Here is a 15,986-nt window from a genome sequence, read left to right as displayed (position 1 = left end):
TCTCTTGAATTTTCCACAGTTTATTGTGATCCACACAGTCAAAGGTTTTGGCATAGTCAATAAAGCAGAAATAGATGTTTTGCTGGAACTCTCTTGCTTTTTCCATAATCCAGCAGACGTTGGCAATTTGATCTCAGGTTCCTCTGTCTTTTTCAAATCCATATTGAAAATCTGAAAGTTCATGGTTCACGTACTGTTGAAGCCAGGCTTGGAGGGTTTTGAGCATTACTTTGCTAATGTGTGAAATGAGTGCAATTGTACAGTAGTTTGAACATTCTTTGGCATTGCCTTTCTTTGGGACTGGAATGAAAACTGACCTTTTCCAGTCCTGTGGCACTACTGTGCCTTTCAAATTCACTGTCATACTGAGTGCAACACTTTCATAGCATCATCTTTCAGGATTTGAAATAGCTCAACTGGAATTCCATCAACTCCATTATTTTGTTCATAGTGATGCTTCCTAAGGCCTACTTGATTCCACATTCCAGGATGTCTGTTTCTAGGTGAGTAATCATACCATTACAATTATCTGGGTCCTGAAGTTCTTTTTTGTATAATTCTTCTGTGTATTATTGCCTCCTCTTATTAATATTTCCTGCTTCTGTTAGGTCCATACCATTACTGTCCTTAATTGTGCCCATGTTTGCATGATATACTCCCTTGGTATCTCTGACTTTCTTGAAGAGATCTCTAGTCTTTCCCACTCTATTGTTCTCCTCCATATCTTTGCACTGACACTGAGGAAGGTTTTCTTATCTCTCCTTGCTATTCTTTGGAACTCTGCATTCAAATAGGTATATCTTTCCTTTCCTCCTTTGCTTTTAAATTCTCTCTTCTCAGCTGTTTTTAAGTCGTCCTCAACAACCATTTTGCCTTTTTGTATTTCATTTTCTTGGGGATGGTCTTGATCAGTGCCTCCTATAAAATGTCAGGAACCTCCATCCCTAGTTTTTCTGGCACTCTGTCTATCAGATCTATTCCTTTGAATCTATTTGTTACTTCCACTGTATAATCATAGTCAGTTCAGTTCGGTTCAGTCCCTCAGTCATGTCCAACTCTTGTGGACCCCATGGACTGCAGCACACCAGGCCTCCTTGTCCATCATCAACTACAGGAGTTTACTCAAACTCCTGTCTATTGAGTTGGTGCTGCCATACAACCATCTCATCCTCTGTCATCCCCTTCTTCTCCTGACTTAAATCTTCCCCAGCATTACAGTCTTTTCAAATGAGTCAACTCTTCACATCAGGTGGGCAAAGTATTGGAGTTTCAGCTTCAACATCAGCACTTCCAGTGAACACTCAGGACTAATCTTCTTTAGGATGGACTGGTTGGATCTCCTTGCAGTCCAAGGGACTCTCCAGAGTCTTCTCCAACATCACATTTCAAAGCATCAATTCTTCGGTGCTCAGCTTTCATTATAGTCCAACTCTCACATCCATATATGATTACTGGAAAAACCATAGCCTTGACTAGATGGACATTGGTTGGCAAAGAAATGTCTCTGCTTTTAATATGCCATCTAGGTTGGTCATAACTTTCCTTCCAAGGTGTAAGCATCTTTTAATTTCATGGCTGCAATCACCATCTGCAGAAATTTTAGAGCCCCCAAAAATGAAGTTAGACACTTTATCTACTGTTTCCCCATATCTACCATGAAGTGATTAGACCAGATGCCATGATCTTTGTTTTCTGAATGTTGAGCTTTAAGCCAACTGTTTCACTCTCCTCTTTCACTTTCATCAAGAGACTTTTTGGTATTTCTTCACTTTCTGCCATAAGGGTGGTGTCATCTGCATATCAGAGGTTATTGGTATTTCTCCTGTCAACCTTGATTCCAGTTTGTGCTCATCCAGCCCAACATTTCTCATGATGTTATCTGCTTATAAGTTAAATAAGCAGGATGACAATATACAGCTTTGAGGTACTCCTTTTCCTGTTTGGAACCAGTCTGTTGTTCCATGTCCTGTTCTAACTGTTGCTTCCTGACCTGCATGCAGGCTTCTCAAGAGGCAGATATTCTCATCTTTTTCAGAATTTTCCACAGTTTATTGTGATCCACACAGTCAAAGGCTTTGGCATAATCAATTAAGCATAATTTGCTGTTTTTCTGTTGCTCTCTTGCCTTTTCGATGATCCAGCAGATGTTGGCAATTTGATCTCTGGTTCCTCTGCCATTTCTAAAACCAGCTTGAACATCTGGAAGTTCACGTATTGCTGAAGCCTGGCTTAGAGAATTTGAGCATTACTTTACTAACATGTAAGATGAATGCAATTGTGTGGTAGATTGAGCATTCTTTGGCATTGCTTTTCTTTGGGACTGGAATGAAAACTGACATTTTCCAGTCCTGTGGTCTCTGCTGCATTTTCCAAATATGTTAGCATATTGAGTGTAGCACTTTCACAGCATCATGTTTTAGGATTTAAAATAGCTCAACTGGAATTCCATCACCTCCACTAACTTTGTTTGTAGTGATGCTTCCTAAAGCCCACTTAACTTCACATTCTTGGATATCTGGCTCTAGGTGAGTGATCACACCTTCGTGATTTTCTGGGTCATGACAATCTTTTTTGTACAGTTCTTCTGTGTATTCTTGCCATGTCTTCTTAATATCTTTTGCCTCTGTTAGGTCCTAATCATTTCTGTCCTTTATTGAGCCCATCTTTGCATGAAATGTTTCCTTGTTATCTCTAATTTTCTTGAAGAGATATCTAGTCTTTCCCATTCTGTTGTTTTCCTCTAGTTCTTTGCACTGATCAATGAGGAAGGCTTTCTTTTCTCTCCTTGCTATTCTTTGGAACTCTGCATTCAAATTGGTATATAGTTCCTTTTCTCCTTTCTTTTTAGTTTTTCTTCTTTTCACAGCTATTTGTTTTGCCTTCTCGGACAGCCATTTTCTTTTTTGAATTTTTTTTCCCCTTGGGGATGGTCTTGATCCCTGCTTCCTGTATAATGTCATAAACCTCTGTCCATAGTTCATCAGGCACTCTGTCTATCAGATTAGTCCCTTAAATCTATTTCTCATTTCCACTGTATAGTCATAAGGTATTTGATTTAGGTCTAGACCTGAATGGTCTAGTGGTTTTCCCTACTTTCTTCAATTTAAGTCTCACTTTGGCAATAAGGAGTTCATGATCCAAGCCACAGCCAACTCCCAGTCTTGTCTTTGCTGACTGTATAGAGCTTCTCCATCTTTGGCTGCAAAGAACATAATCAATCTGATTTCAGTGTTGGCCATATGGTGATGTCCTTGTGTAGACTCTTCTCATGTGTTGTTGGAAGAAGGGATACTCATAAGGGATTTGATTTCACTAATACCTTAATGGTTTAGTGGCTTTCCCTACTTTCTTCCATTTAAGTCATGATTTGACCGAACTGTGTTTGAGTGCATCCTGTTGAGGAATATGTCAGCAGTGGCCTGCTGCAGGGGCAGGGGCTTTGGATGCAGCACACTTGGGTATGGCATATGCCCTCGTGGAAGAGGTCAGTGTTAGCCCCACCGTTGATGTGTCAGAACTTACACAGGACTGGGGAAACATTCTCTTGGAGGGCACAAACAAAACCTTGTGCATACCCGGACCCAGGATAAGGGAGCAGTGACCCCACAAGAGATTGACCTAGACATGCCCATGAGTGTACAGGCATCTCCAACTGAGACATGGGTCAGTAGTGATGCACTACTTTTGAAGGAGGTTGCAATTATCTTCATTGCCACCATGGAAGTTTGTCCTCAGGTCAAGCAACAGGGAGGGAAAACAGTCCCATGCATCAACAGAAAAAATAAAGATTTACTGAACATGGTCCTGACCATCAGAGCAACACCCAGGTTTCCCTTCAGTTAGTCTCTCCAATCAGGAAGTTTCCATAACCCTCTTATCTTTATCCATCAGAGGGCAGACAGAATGAAAACCACAATCACAGAAAACTAATCAAACTGATCACATGGACCACAGCCTTGTCTAGCTCAGTGAAACTATGAGCCATGCCAGGTAGGGATACCCAAGATGGATGGGTCATGAAGGAGAGTTCTGACAAAACTTAGTCCACTGGAGAAGGGAATAGCAAACCACTTCAGTAGTCTTGCCTTGAGAACCCCATGAACAGTATGGAAAAGCAAAATGTTATGACACTGAAAAATGAACTCCCCAGGTAGGAAAGTGCCCAGAATGCTACTGGAGAACAGTGGAGAATTAACTCCAGAAAGAATTAAGAGATGAAACCAAGGCAAAAACAACACCCAGTTGTGGATATGACTGGTGATAGAAGCAAAGTCCGATGCTGTAAAGAACAATATTGCATAGGAACCTGGAATGTTAGTGAAAAGTTGTTACTGAATGAAAAGACGGCTGGGATTCTTGGCCTCTGGAGGAGAAGAATTCAATCTGGGGCCAGAGACGAAGCTTGATTGCTCAGAACTTTGTGTAATAAAGTTTTATTAAAGTATAAAGGAGATAGAGAAAACTTCTGACATAGGCATTAGAAGGGGGCAGAAAGAGTACCTCCCTGCTAGTCTTCATTTGGATGTTATATAGTCACTAGCAGTCTGTTAATGAAAGAAAGGGATGTCTTAAAACTCAGAATGGCACCAGGCCCCTCAGCCATAAGATGCATTTTGAGATAATCTTGGCAGGAAATGGTTCATCCTGGGCCATAAAATGATTAACTTAAATCTTGTAGAAGGACAGATTACCATTCAAATAGTTTCGTTTACATAGATTAGGGGAACAATATCTGAGTATAACATACCTGTTTGTCAAGTAGGTTCTGAGCCATTAGGAGGAAGCGACTTGAAGACAAGAGTTTGGGGGTAATGCATAGTACATTAGTATAGCTTATGACAAACATTTCCATAAGAAAAATGCATTGGTTATCTCAAGGTTTGAGAATAGTTAACTTCAGGTGAAACCAGGTGTCATTATAGCAATACAGTATTTTAAGAGAAACCTCCTTTTTAACTTTGTATAGAGAAGGAAAATATATTGCTAGTTTGTTTCCTCCTGCCCTTTAAGAAAGATAAAAATTTCTGACACTTGCAGGCTATTTCCTCCGTTTGGTGACCCCTGGCGTTCCTGCCTATTACCCTCTCATTTCCCATTTTATTTTAGGAGAATTTTGTTGCCCAGGGAAAAGGGGTGTCGTTCTCGTTCCATAACTTCTTCCAAGCTGACAAGGGGCGTTGTCCCTAAAATGGTGAGGCAACATATTCTCCTAATCCTCATATTGAGTATATCTGATCCAGGGGCCCCAAATAGTAGTTGGAGGAAGCTGCAGCAGTATCAGGAGTTTGAGCAACCATTTGTAACTTAAAAGCTTTCATGCCACTAGAAACAAATCCAGTTACACAGTTACAGATGCAAGGTAAAATAGTCATTCAGTTCAGATCAGTTCAGTTCAGTTCAGTTCAGTTCAGTTCAGTTCAGTCGCTCAGTCCTGTCTGACACTGTGTGACCCATGAATCGCAGCACCCCAGGCCTCCCTGTCCATCACCATCTCCCAGAGTTCACTCAAACTCACATCCATCGAGTTGGTGATGCCATCCAGCCATCTCATCCTCTGTCGTCCCCTTCTCCTCCTGCCTTGAATCTCCCTCAGCATCAGGGTCTTTCCAATGAGTCAACTCTTCACATGAGGTAGCCAAAGTACTGGAGTTTCAGCTTTAGCATCAGTCCTTCCAAAGAAATCCCAGGGCTGATCTCCTTCAGAATGGAATGGCTGGATCTCCTTGCAGTCCAAGGAACTCTCAAGAGTCTTCTCCAACACCACAGTTCAAAAGCATCAATTCTTCGGCGCTCAGCCTTCTTCACAGTCCAACTATCACATCCATACATGACCACTGGAAAACCATAGCCTTGACTAGACGGACCTTAGTCCGCAAAGTAATGTCTCTGCTTTTGAATGTGCTATCTAGGTTAGTCATAACTTTTCTTCTGAGGAGTAAGCGTCTTTACCATCTGCAGTGATTTTGGAGCCCCCCAAAATAAAGTCTGACACTGTTTGACACTGGATGCCATGATCTTCGTTTTCTGAATGTTGAGCTTTAAGCCAACGTTTTCACTCTCCTCTTTCACTTTTATCAAGAAGCTTTTTAGTTTCTCTTCACTTTCTGCCATAAGGGTGGTGTCATCTGCATATCTGAGGTCCTTGATATTTCTCCCAGCAATCTTGATTCCAGCTTGTGTTTCTTCCAGTCCAGCATTTCTCATGATGTACTGTGCATATAAGTTAAATAAGCAGCATTAAAACAAGTTAAAATCAAAATTAAAAGTCATGTTATGTCCATAGTTAAAGTGCAACGTGTTGCACCAGTCCATTTTAGGGTTGTTAGATGTCATCAGATGAAGAAGAGGCATCACATATGATTGCTGTCAAAGGTATTCACTGACTTAGAGAAAGTCTTTTCCTTGAAGTGGAGATGTCCACCATGGGAAGACTTCCATTGATGAAGAGGGGAGTGTTCCACAGACCCAGCAGTCAGACTAATTGTGGAATGAAGCATAGAAGTGAGCCCAGGATAGGAAGGCATTGTCTTGAGGATCAAACGGCAGACTCAGGATTTCTGGAGTCAGCAGAAATAAGCTCACATAGGTTATCAGGCCCATCTGAAAAGTACAAAGTCAGAACATAGAAAGTAAAGACACAAAATGAAGTCACTTAGTCCAGGGTGCCACCTCTTAACTCAAGTGTGATGTACCCACGGATCAACTCCTGGCATTTTGACAGCTGTGGGAGAATAAAGAATAACCTGGTAAGGGCCTTCTCAGAGGGGCTCGAGGGGTGGGCCCCTAGATCCCAATGTTTTTATGAGGACCTCGGTTCCTGGCTCAAATAGAGCCTTGCTTGATTCAGAGGCTGGGTCAGGAGTCATTTCCTGGAGTTCTGTTAATGCCTGTTGAAAAGCTGAGAGCTGAGTTACATAACTAGTTAATTCCAAGGCTTCAGGGTCAATAACAATGTCTGTGCATAAGAAAGGCCTTCCATAAATACATTCAGAGGGGGACAGTCCCTCCTTTTTTTTTGGGGGGGGGGCAGTTCGAGCCCTCATTAAAACTATGGGTAGGACTTTAATCCAATTGTCCTGCGTCTCATGAGTTAATTTGCACAGATGTCTTTTGATAATGTCATTAGCTTTTTCAACCTTTCCTGAGGATTGGGGTCTCCAGGAACAGTGTAAGAAATATTCTATTCCTAGAGCTTTAGATAACCCCTGAGTTACAGCAGCTTTTAAGGCGGAGCCATTGCAGCCCAAACCTGGGGACAATTTCATGGATTAAAATCTTTATAACCTCCTTAGTCTGCTCACTATGACAGAGAAATCTTCAATCCATCCAGTAAAAGTATCTACCCAAACTTGTAAGCAAGAATATCCATTAGCTTTTGGGATATGGGTAAAATCAATTCCCCAGTCCTCTCCAGGATACTTCCCACTTCGTTGTAATCCAGATTTTGCTAGCTCTTCAGTCTTTGGGTTATTTTTCTGACAAACCTCACACTTTTTGATAATGTTTTTTAAAGTTTTCATTACATTTTTACCTTCAGACGAGAAGCCATTTGGTAAGTACTTTCTGCACCCAGATGAAAACTATGATTTTCATAGTTTTCCACTGAGCATTTTTAGGAATTATTAATCATCCATCCTTGGACTGTAACCATCCTTTATCAGTAATCTTTGCTCTTCTTTTCTCATATCTTTTTAATTCTTCCTCAGTATATTGTGGTTTTTCCTGTTCCACAGGATCTGTCCAAATCAAAGGCGTCTGTAGTGAAGGGTTCTCATAAATTGCTGCTTTTCTGGCTTGACAGTCAGCCAATTGATTACCTTCAGCTACTTTGCTCCCATCCCTGCTGTGCCCTTTGCAATGCATAACAGCTAATTCTTTAGGACAAGATATGGCAGTTAAAAGTCTCTCAATCTCTCTGAAATGCTTAATAGGTTCTCCTGTTGTTGTTTTAAACTGTCTTTCTTTCCATATTGCAGCATGAGCATGTAAAGTCAAATAAGCATACTTAGAATCAGTGTAGATATTTACTCGCTGCCCTTTGCTTAACTCTAGAGCTCAGATCAGAGCCATAAGCTCTGCTAACTGAGCACTGGTTCCCTGGGGGAGAGATTTTGCTTCTAAAACCTATTCAGCAGTCACCATAGCACTAGTTCCCTGGGGGAGAGATTTTGTTTCTAAAACCTGTTCAGCAACCTGCTTTACACTTTCCATTCAGAACAAAAGATCTGCCATCTGTAAATATTTCCATGTCAGGATTGTCTAATGGAGTATCCATTAGATCCTCCCAAGCTGCATAGTTTAAAGTTAGGAATTGGGAACAATCATGATCAGTTTTTTTCATTTTCCTTCTCAGGAAGGAAAGTGGCAGGATTTAAATTTCCACAAACTTTAAGCTTAGTTACTGGTCCTTCTAACAACGATAGATATTTAAGAAGTCTACTGTCTGTCATCCAAATAATAACTGCAGAATTTAATATTCCACTCACATCATGAGAAGTCAGTACAGTAAATTTTTGTCCGTTGATTATTTTTAAAGCTTCAGGTGCTAATAAAGCCGTTGCCCCAATTACTCTAAGGCAGTGGGGCCACCCTCATGAAATTACATCTAATTCTCTGCTTAGATAAGCAATAGGTTGCTGATGAGGCCCTTGGCTTGTGTCAAAACTCCCAAGGCCATACCTTTTCTTTCAGTGACAAACAAATTAAATTCTGACCCTGTGTGCAAGCTCAGAGATGGAGTTTGTAGGAGAGCAGTCTGAAGAAACTTAAAAGCCTTTTGAGTTTCTAGAGACCAAACCAGTTTCTCCATTTGAGCCTGTTGAGTTTCAGCTATAAGTTTATATAAAGGCCGGACAAGTTCCCCATAACCCGGAATCCAAATGCAACAGTAACCTGTGATTCTCCAAAATCCTCTCAATTGTCTTAAAGTCATAGGTAGGGTAGTATAGGCTTAATTCTCTCAGGTATGACCTAAATCAAATCCCTTATGATTATACAGTGCAAGTGAGAAATAGATTTAAGGGATTAGATCTGATAGATAGAGTGCCTGATGAACCATGGACTGAGGTTCATGACATTGTACAGGAGACAGGGATCAAGACCATCCCCATGGAAAAGAAATGCAAAAACCCAAAATGGCTGTCTGGGGAGGACTTATAAATAGCTGTGAAAGGAAGAGAGGCAAAAAGCAAAGGAGAAAAGGAAAGATATAAGCATCTGAATGGAGTTCCAAAGAATAGCAAGAAGAGATAAGAAAGCCTTCCTCAGTGATCAATGCAAAGAAATAGAGGGAAAACAACAGAATGGGAAAGACTAGAGATCTCTTCAAGAAAATTAAAGATACCAAGGGAACATTTCATGCAAAGATGGGCTCGATAAAGGACAGAAATGGTATGGACCTAACAGAAGCAGAAGATATTAAGAATGGGTGGCAAGAATACATAGAACTGTACAAAAAAGATATTCACGACCCAGATAATCACAATGGTGTGATCACTCACCTAGAGCCAGACATCCTGGAATGTGAAGTCAAGTGGGCCTTAGAAAGCATCACTACCAACAAAGCTAGTGGAGGTGATGGAATTCCAGTTGAGCTGTTTCCAATCTTGAAAGATGATGCTGTGAAAGTGCTGCACTCAATATGTCAGCAAATTTGGAAAACTCAGCAGTGGCCACAGGACTGGAAAAGGTCAGTTTTCATTCCAATACCAAAGAAAGGCAATGCCAAAGAATGCTCAAACTACCACACAATTGTACTCATCCTACACACTAGTAAAGTAATGCTCAAAATTCTCCAAGCCAGGCTTTAGCAATACGTGAACCGTGAACTTCTTGGTGTTCAAGCTGGTTGTAGAAAAGGCAGAGGAACCAGAGATCAAATTGCCAACATCCACTGGATCTTGGAAAAAGCAAGAGAGTTCCAGAAAACCATCTATTTCTACTTTATTGACTATGCCAAAGCCTTTGACTTTGTGGTTCACAATAAAGTGTGGAAAATTCTGAAAGAGATGGGAATACCAGACCACCTGACTGGCCTCTTGAGAAGCCTGTATGCAGGTCAGGAAGCAACAGTTAGAACTGGACATGGAACAACAGACTGGTCCCAAATAGGAAAAGGAGTACGTCAAGGCTGTATATTGTCACCCTGCTTATGTAACTTATATGCAGAGTACATTATGAGAAACACTGGGCTGGAAGAAGCACAAGCTGGAATCAAGATTGCTGGGAGAAATAACAATAACCTCAGATATACACATGACACCATTCTTATGGCAGAAAGGAAAAAAGGAACTAAAAAGTCTCTTAATGAAAGTAAAAGAGAGAGTGAAAAAGTCGGCTTAAAACTCAACATTCAGAAAATGAAGATCATGGCATCTGGTCCTATCACTTCGTGGGAAATAGATGGGGAAAGAGTTTAAACAGTGTCAGACTTTATTTTGGGGGGCTCCAAAATCACTGTAGATGGTGATTGCAGCCATGAAATGAAAAGACGGTTACTCCTTGGAAGGAAAGTTATGACCAATCTAGATAGCATATTGAAAAACAGAGACATTACTTTGCCAACAAAGGTCCGTCTAGTCAAGGCTCTGGTTTTTCCAGTGGTCATGTATGGATGTGAATGTTGCACTGTGAAGAAGGCTGAGCACTGAAGAATTGATGCTTTTGAACTGTGGTGTTGGAGAAGACTCTTGACAGTCCCTTGGACTGCAAGGAGATCCAACCAGTCCATTCTGAAGGAGATCAATCCTGGGATTTCTTTGGAAGGACTGATGCTAAAGCTGAAACTCCAGTACTTTGGCTACCTCACTAGAAGGGTTGACTCATTGGAAAAACTGTAATGCTGGAAGGGATTGGGGGCAGGAGGAGAAGGGGACGACAGAGTATGTGATGGTTGGATGGCATCACCAACTCGATGGACATGAGTCTGAGTGAATTCCAGGAGTTGGTGATGGACATGGAGGCCTGGCGTGCTGCAATTCATGGGGTGCAAAGAGTCGGACATGACTGTGCGACTGAACTGAACTGAACTGAATTCTCTCACGGCCTATGGCCCTGTCCCTTCGGATATAATTAGGCCCAGATATCTAACCAATTGTTGACAAAGCTGAGACCAAGTTTCTTTTTATTCCTTGTAACCGCAGCCTGCCAGAAAGTTTAAGAAATCTTCTGAGGCTCGTGAACAAGCTTCCTCTGTCTCAGCACAGAGAAAAATATCATCTACATATTGTAACACCAGTGCTTCAGAGCTATTAAAGTTTTGTAGATTTCATGACAAATTTTGTCCAAATAAGAGAGTACTGTCACGAAATCCCTGGGGCAAAAGTCTCCAGGTTAACTGAGAAGCTGGCTGCGTAGGGTCTTCAAAGGCAAATAGAAATTGACTTTCCTCCACCAAAGGCACTGAATAGAAGGCATCTTTCAAATCAATTACTGAGAAATATTTGGCCTGTTCAGGAATTTCAGACAATAGAGTGTAAGGATTAGGCACCTCGGGGTGTAAAGCTTCATTTATTATTTGTAAATCTTGAACTAGTCTCCGTTTACCGTTTGATTTCTTTATACCCAAAATATTGGGGTGTTGCAGGGACTGTTACAGGGAATTAATAGTCCCTGCTCCTTTAAATTTTTGACGATGGGTTTTAACCCTTCCTTAACCTCAGGTTTCAGTGGATACTGCTTCTTATGTGGAAATAAGTGCAGGTCTTTGAGCTGGACAACTACAGGAAAAGCATTTTGTGCTCGACCCACAGATTTTCCATCAGCCCATACTCTAGGATTTACATTTTGTTCAACTAAAGGGAGAGAAAAGGAGGGCTCCATATTCATGAAAACAGAGGCATGGGCCTTGCTCAGTATATCCCTCCCCAAAAGGGGTGAGGGAGATTCTGACACAATCAGAAACTCGTGTGAAAATAGCACAGAATCCCAGTTACAAGATAAAGAATAACAAATAATACCTTTTGGCTCGTCCAGACATTCCCATTATGGAAGCGGATGGGGAAGAAAGAGGGCTAGAGGCTTCAGTAAGCACAGAGTAAGTTGCCCCAGTATCTAAAAGAAAATCGATGGATTGGACCCCCACAATTATTAATACCTGGGGTTCCTCAGGTGTAATTAGGACGGGAGCTTGTGTGAGGACCCCTGGGCACCTTCAGTCCTCATTGTCTTGAGAGGGAGACCTAGACTCTGGGGGGCAGTCTCTCTTCCAGTGTAGTCCTTTGCAGACCAGAGATGGAGCCAGGGGCGGCTTAGATGCCCGAGGGCAATCCCGCTTGAGGTGTCCCTCCTTTCCACAGTAATAGCAATCCCATCCCTTTTCACCTGGGTCCCTCTGGGCATTTTTTTCAGGCTGTTTAAGAAAGTTTTTCATAGCTTTTGTGAAGGCTTCCGCCTTTTCCTTTGTCTTTTTCTGCCTTTCTTTCTTTCCTCATATTTCCTACCGTAATAGACTGTCTGAGCCAGTAGTAACAGAGTATCTAAAGACTGATTTGGTCCATCAGTCAGTTCAGTCGCTCAGTCGTGTCTGACTCTGCAACCCCATGAATCGCAGCACGCCAGGCCTCCCTCTCCATCACCAACTCCCGGAGTTCACTCGGACTCACATCCATCGAGTCAGTGATGCCATCCAGCCATCTCATCCTCTGTCGTCCCCTTCTCCACCTGCCCCCAATCCCTCCCAGCATCAAAGTCTTTTCCAATGAGTCAACTCTTCCCATGAGGTGGTCAAAGTACTGGAGATTCAGCTTTAGCATCATTCCTTCCAAAGAAATCCCAGGGCTGATCTCCTTCAGAATGGACTGGTTGGATCTCCTTGCAGTCCAAGGGACTCTCAAGAGTCTTCTCCAACACCATAGTTCAAAAGCATCAATTCTTCAGTACTCAGCCTTCTTCACAGTCCAACTCTCACATCCATACATGACCACAGGAAAAAACATAGCCTTGACTAGACGGACCTTAGTTGGTCCATAGGCCTATTTTACTAGCTTACAGCGGATATCTGGAGCCGACTGAGTGAGAAATCTATTCTTTAAGATCACTTTCCCTCTTCACTTTTGGGATCAATCTCAGTGAATCTGTGAAGGGCTTCTCTCAGCCTATCTAGGAATTTACCAGGAGCTTCCTTCTCCTGTTCTATGTCTGCAAATTTGCCATAGTTTAAAGGCTTAGAACGTGCCTGCCTGAGTCCTTCAAGAATACATCTGACAAAATGACTCTGATCCCATCTTCCTTTAGCTGTGTTGTAGTCCCAGTCTGGTTCTGTACTTGGCACTGCCTGATTCCCAGTGGGGAGGGCCGCTATCTCGACCTCCCTCTTCCTTACTGATTCATTACCAAGCCATTCATTTCCATAAGCAACCACTTTTCTCAAAACTCAAGTTTTCGAGTTGGGAGTCAGCATTTGTCCCAGGATATACATCACATCCTTCCAAGTAAGGTCATAAAGCGGAGTAACACCTTTAAAAGCCCTAATATGTATATTTTCTGGGTCCTCTAAATAGTCTCCCAGATCCTCCTTGATTCTTTATATTTCTTGATAAGAAAAAAGCTTATTAACTCTCAGAGACTGATTATTTCTCCAGGTGGGTGTTTCATGAAGAAGCAACAGCTTGTGTGGTTGTTCCTCAGTCTCTCTGGCTGCTCTGTGCATATGATCCCAGGGATAGATTGGAGAAACCTGTTTTTCTTTTTCTCTGTCTCCTGTCCTCCCTCTCATTTCTTGCTTCAATGGTCTGAGTTTCTATTGAAGTCAGAGTAGTCTGAGGTCATACTGAGACAGGAGTTGTTTGGACCTCCACGTGGACAATTTGAATCTCAGTTTGGATTTCCACCGAGACCAAGGCAGTTTGAATCTCAGTTTGGGTTTCCACTGAGACCAAGGCAACCCTTCTGAGGGGGGTTCTCTGGCTTTCAGTTTGCTCAGTTTGGAGCCCCGGGTATAGGAGCAAAGTAAGAGGACAGGAGGGAGCTGAAAGTTTCACACCCAAATCTATACCCTTAGGACTTACTGCTACTGCTAAGTCACTTCAGTTGTGTCTGACTCTGTGCGACCCCATAGATGGCAGCCCACCAGGCTTCCCTGTCCCTGGGATTCTCCAAGCAAGAACACTGGAGTGGGCTGCCATTTCCTTCTCCAATGTATGAAAGTGAAAAGTGAAAGTGAAGTCGCTCAGTCGTGTTCGACTCTTGGCGACCAGTCTGGCATATTTCACAGAGAGAAAAAGGGCAATACATATGCTACTTCTACCCATTTCCCTTGTTCATTACAGAACTGGTCTAATTGTAAAACAGTATTATACTTAAGAGACCCTCCAACTGGCCACCGTTCAGTGTCCACCAGTGGATACCGTAGCCAGGTACTATCACATAGGAAGACCAGGTGTGTCTTCTTTAAGCCCTGGGGATCAAATCTATCCCAGTTTTTCGGGGTACAGTTCAAAGGAGTGAGGCTGGAATTGTTAGCTCCCATCTGTAAGAGAGAAAAAAAGCGGCCGGTGCCATCTTTCTGCTGGAGGTGTCCCTCCCTGCTCTAGATGGGGGTGTAGACAGAATTTACACCAAAAGCTTTTCCTTCCTGGTCGAACTTAGTCTGTTCCTTACCGATGCAGGCGCTGTACTCATCCCTCCCAGTTCTACCACTGAAACGGTGGTGGGGGCGGGGAATGTACCAGGGTTAGACCTGATAGCCTCCCTGACTGACATCCAGCTCTTCACCATTAACCTTGCTTGCCTCTGATGCCACCCGGGGTGCAATCAGAGTAACCTTCTGGAATGCCTCCCAAGATAAGACCTCTGGTGGAAACATTCATCACCTGAGTGCCTGTGCACGACCCTGAGTATATTCCTGACCACAATAAGACCATTACGAACATAAAACTGAGATGTTCCTTCCAAGCATCACCACATCAGTATAAGAGTCTCCTCTGGTCCACTAAGAGCCAGGGTTACCAAAGGGGGGGGGAAAAAAAAAAAACATTGCGGTCCCAATCTGAGTAACCTTTAACCTCAGAGATGTTCTTGGAGCTAGAGCTCCATCTAGCTTATGAACTTTTGATTCCTAGCGAGGCTAGGCACTTTCTTGACTACCAATCCAAGTTTGGGACCTCAGTAACAGTACACAATAACAGTATAGATCACAAGTCCCTTGAAAGTCTATGATCTGATAGATTAGGTTAATACTTCTAATTCCCAAGGAATTAGGAAATGGTCAAAGAGACTGAAAAGTTTGACTGAGAAAGGAGAGTTCAGTCCACATATTTTGCCCATTTCTGGTTGGTTCTCGAAGGAGACATTGGGTGCCTCTTGGCATTGGCAGGTCGGTATAAACCCCCGACAGGTTTCTGCCATAAGCCATATGAGATCACCGTGGAACCGCAGAGCAGGGCTCCTCACTTGCTTCGCACAGGGCATGCCATTCATTCACACAAGCACATCATAGAGTTAGTAAAGCACAGCACAAGCATAGGAATTGGTGATGGAGAGGGAGGCCTGGCGTGCTGCAACTCATGGGGTCATAAAGAGTTGGACACGACTGAGCGACTGAACTGAATCACCATCTCAGTGATTTTGGAACCCCCAAAAAACAAAGTCTGACACTTTTTCCACTGTTTCCCCATCTATTTCCCATGAAGTGATGGGACCAGATGCCATGATCTTCGTTTTCTGATCTTCGTTGAGCTTTAGGCCAACTTTTTCACTCTCCTCTTTCACTTTCATCAAGAGGCTTTTTAGTTTCTCTTCACTTTCTGCCATAAGGGTGGTCGTCATCTGCATATCTGAGGTTATTGATATTTCTCCCAAAAATCTTGATTCCAGCATGTGTTTCTTCCAGCCTAGCATTTCTCATGATGTACATTATAGGGAACTGGAATGCAAAAGTAGGAAATCAAGAAAACCCTGGAGTAACAGGCAAATTTGGCCTTGAGTACAAAATGAAGCACATCAAAGACTAATAGAGTTTTGCCAAGAGAACACACTGGTCATAGCAA

The sequence above is a fragment of the Oryx dammah genome, unplaced genomic scaffold, assembly GCF_014754425.2.
Source record: "Oryx dammah isolate SB20612 unplaced genomic scaffold, SCBI_Odam_1.1 HiC_scaffold_24, whole genome shotgun sequence".
In the NCBI taxonomy this organism is placed as follows: Eukaryota; Metazoa; Chordata; class Mammalia; order Artiodactyla; family Bovidae; genus Oryx; species Oryx dammah.
The sequence above is the reverse complement of the archived record's forward strand: the minus strand, read 5'-3'. Positions refer to the sequence as shown.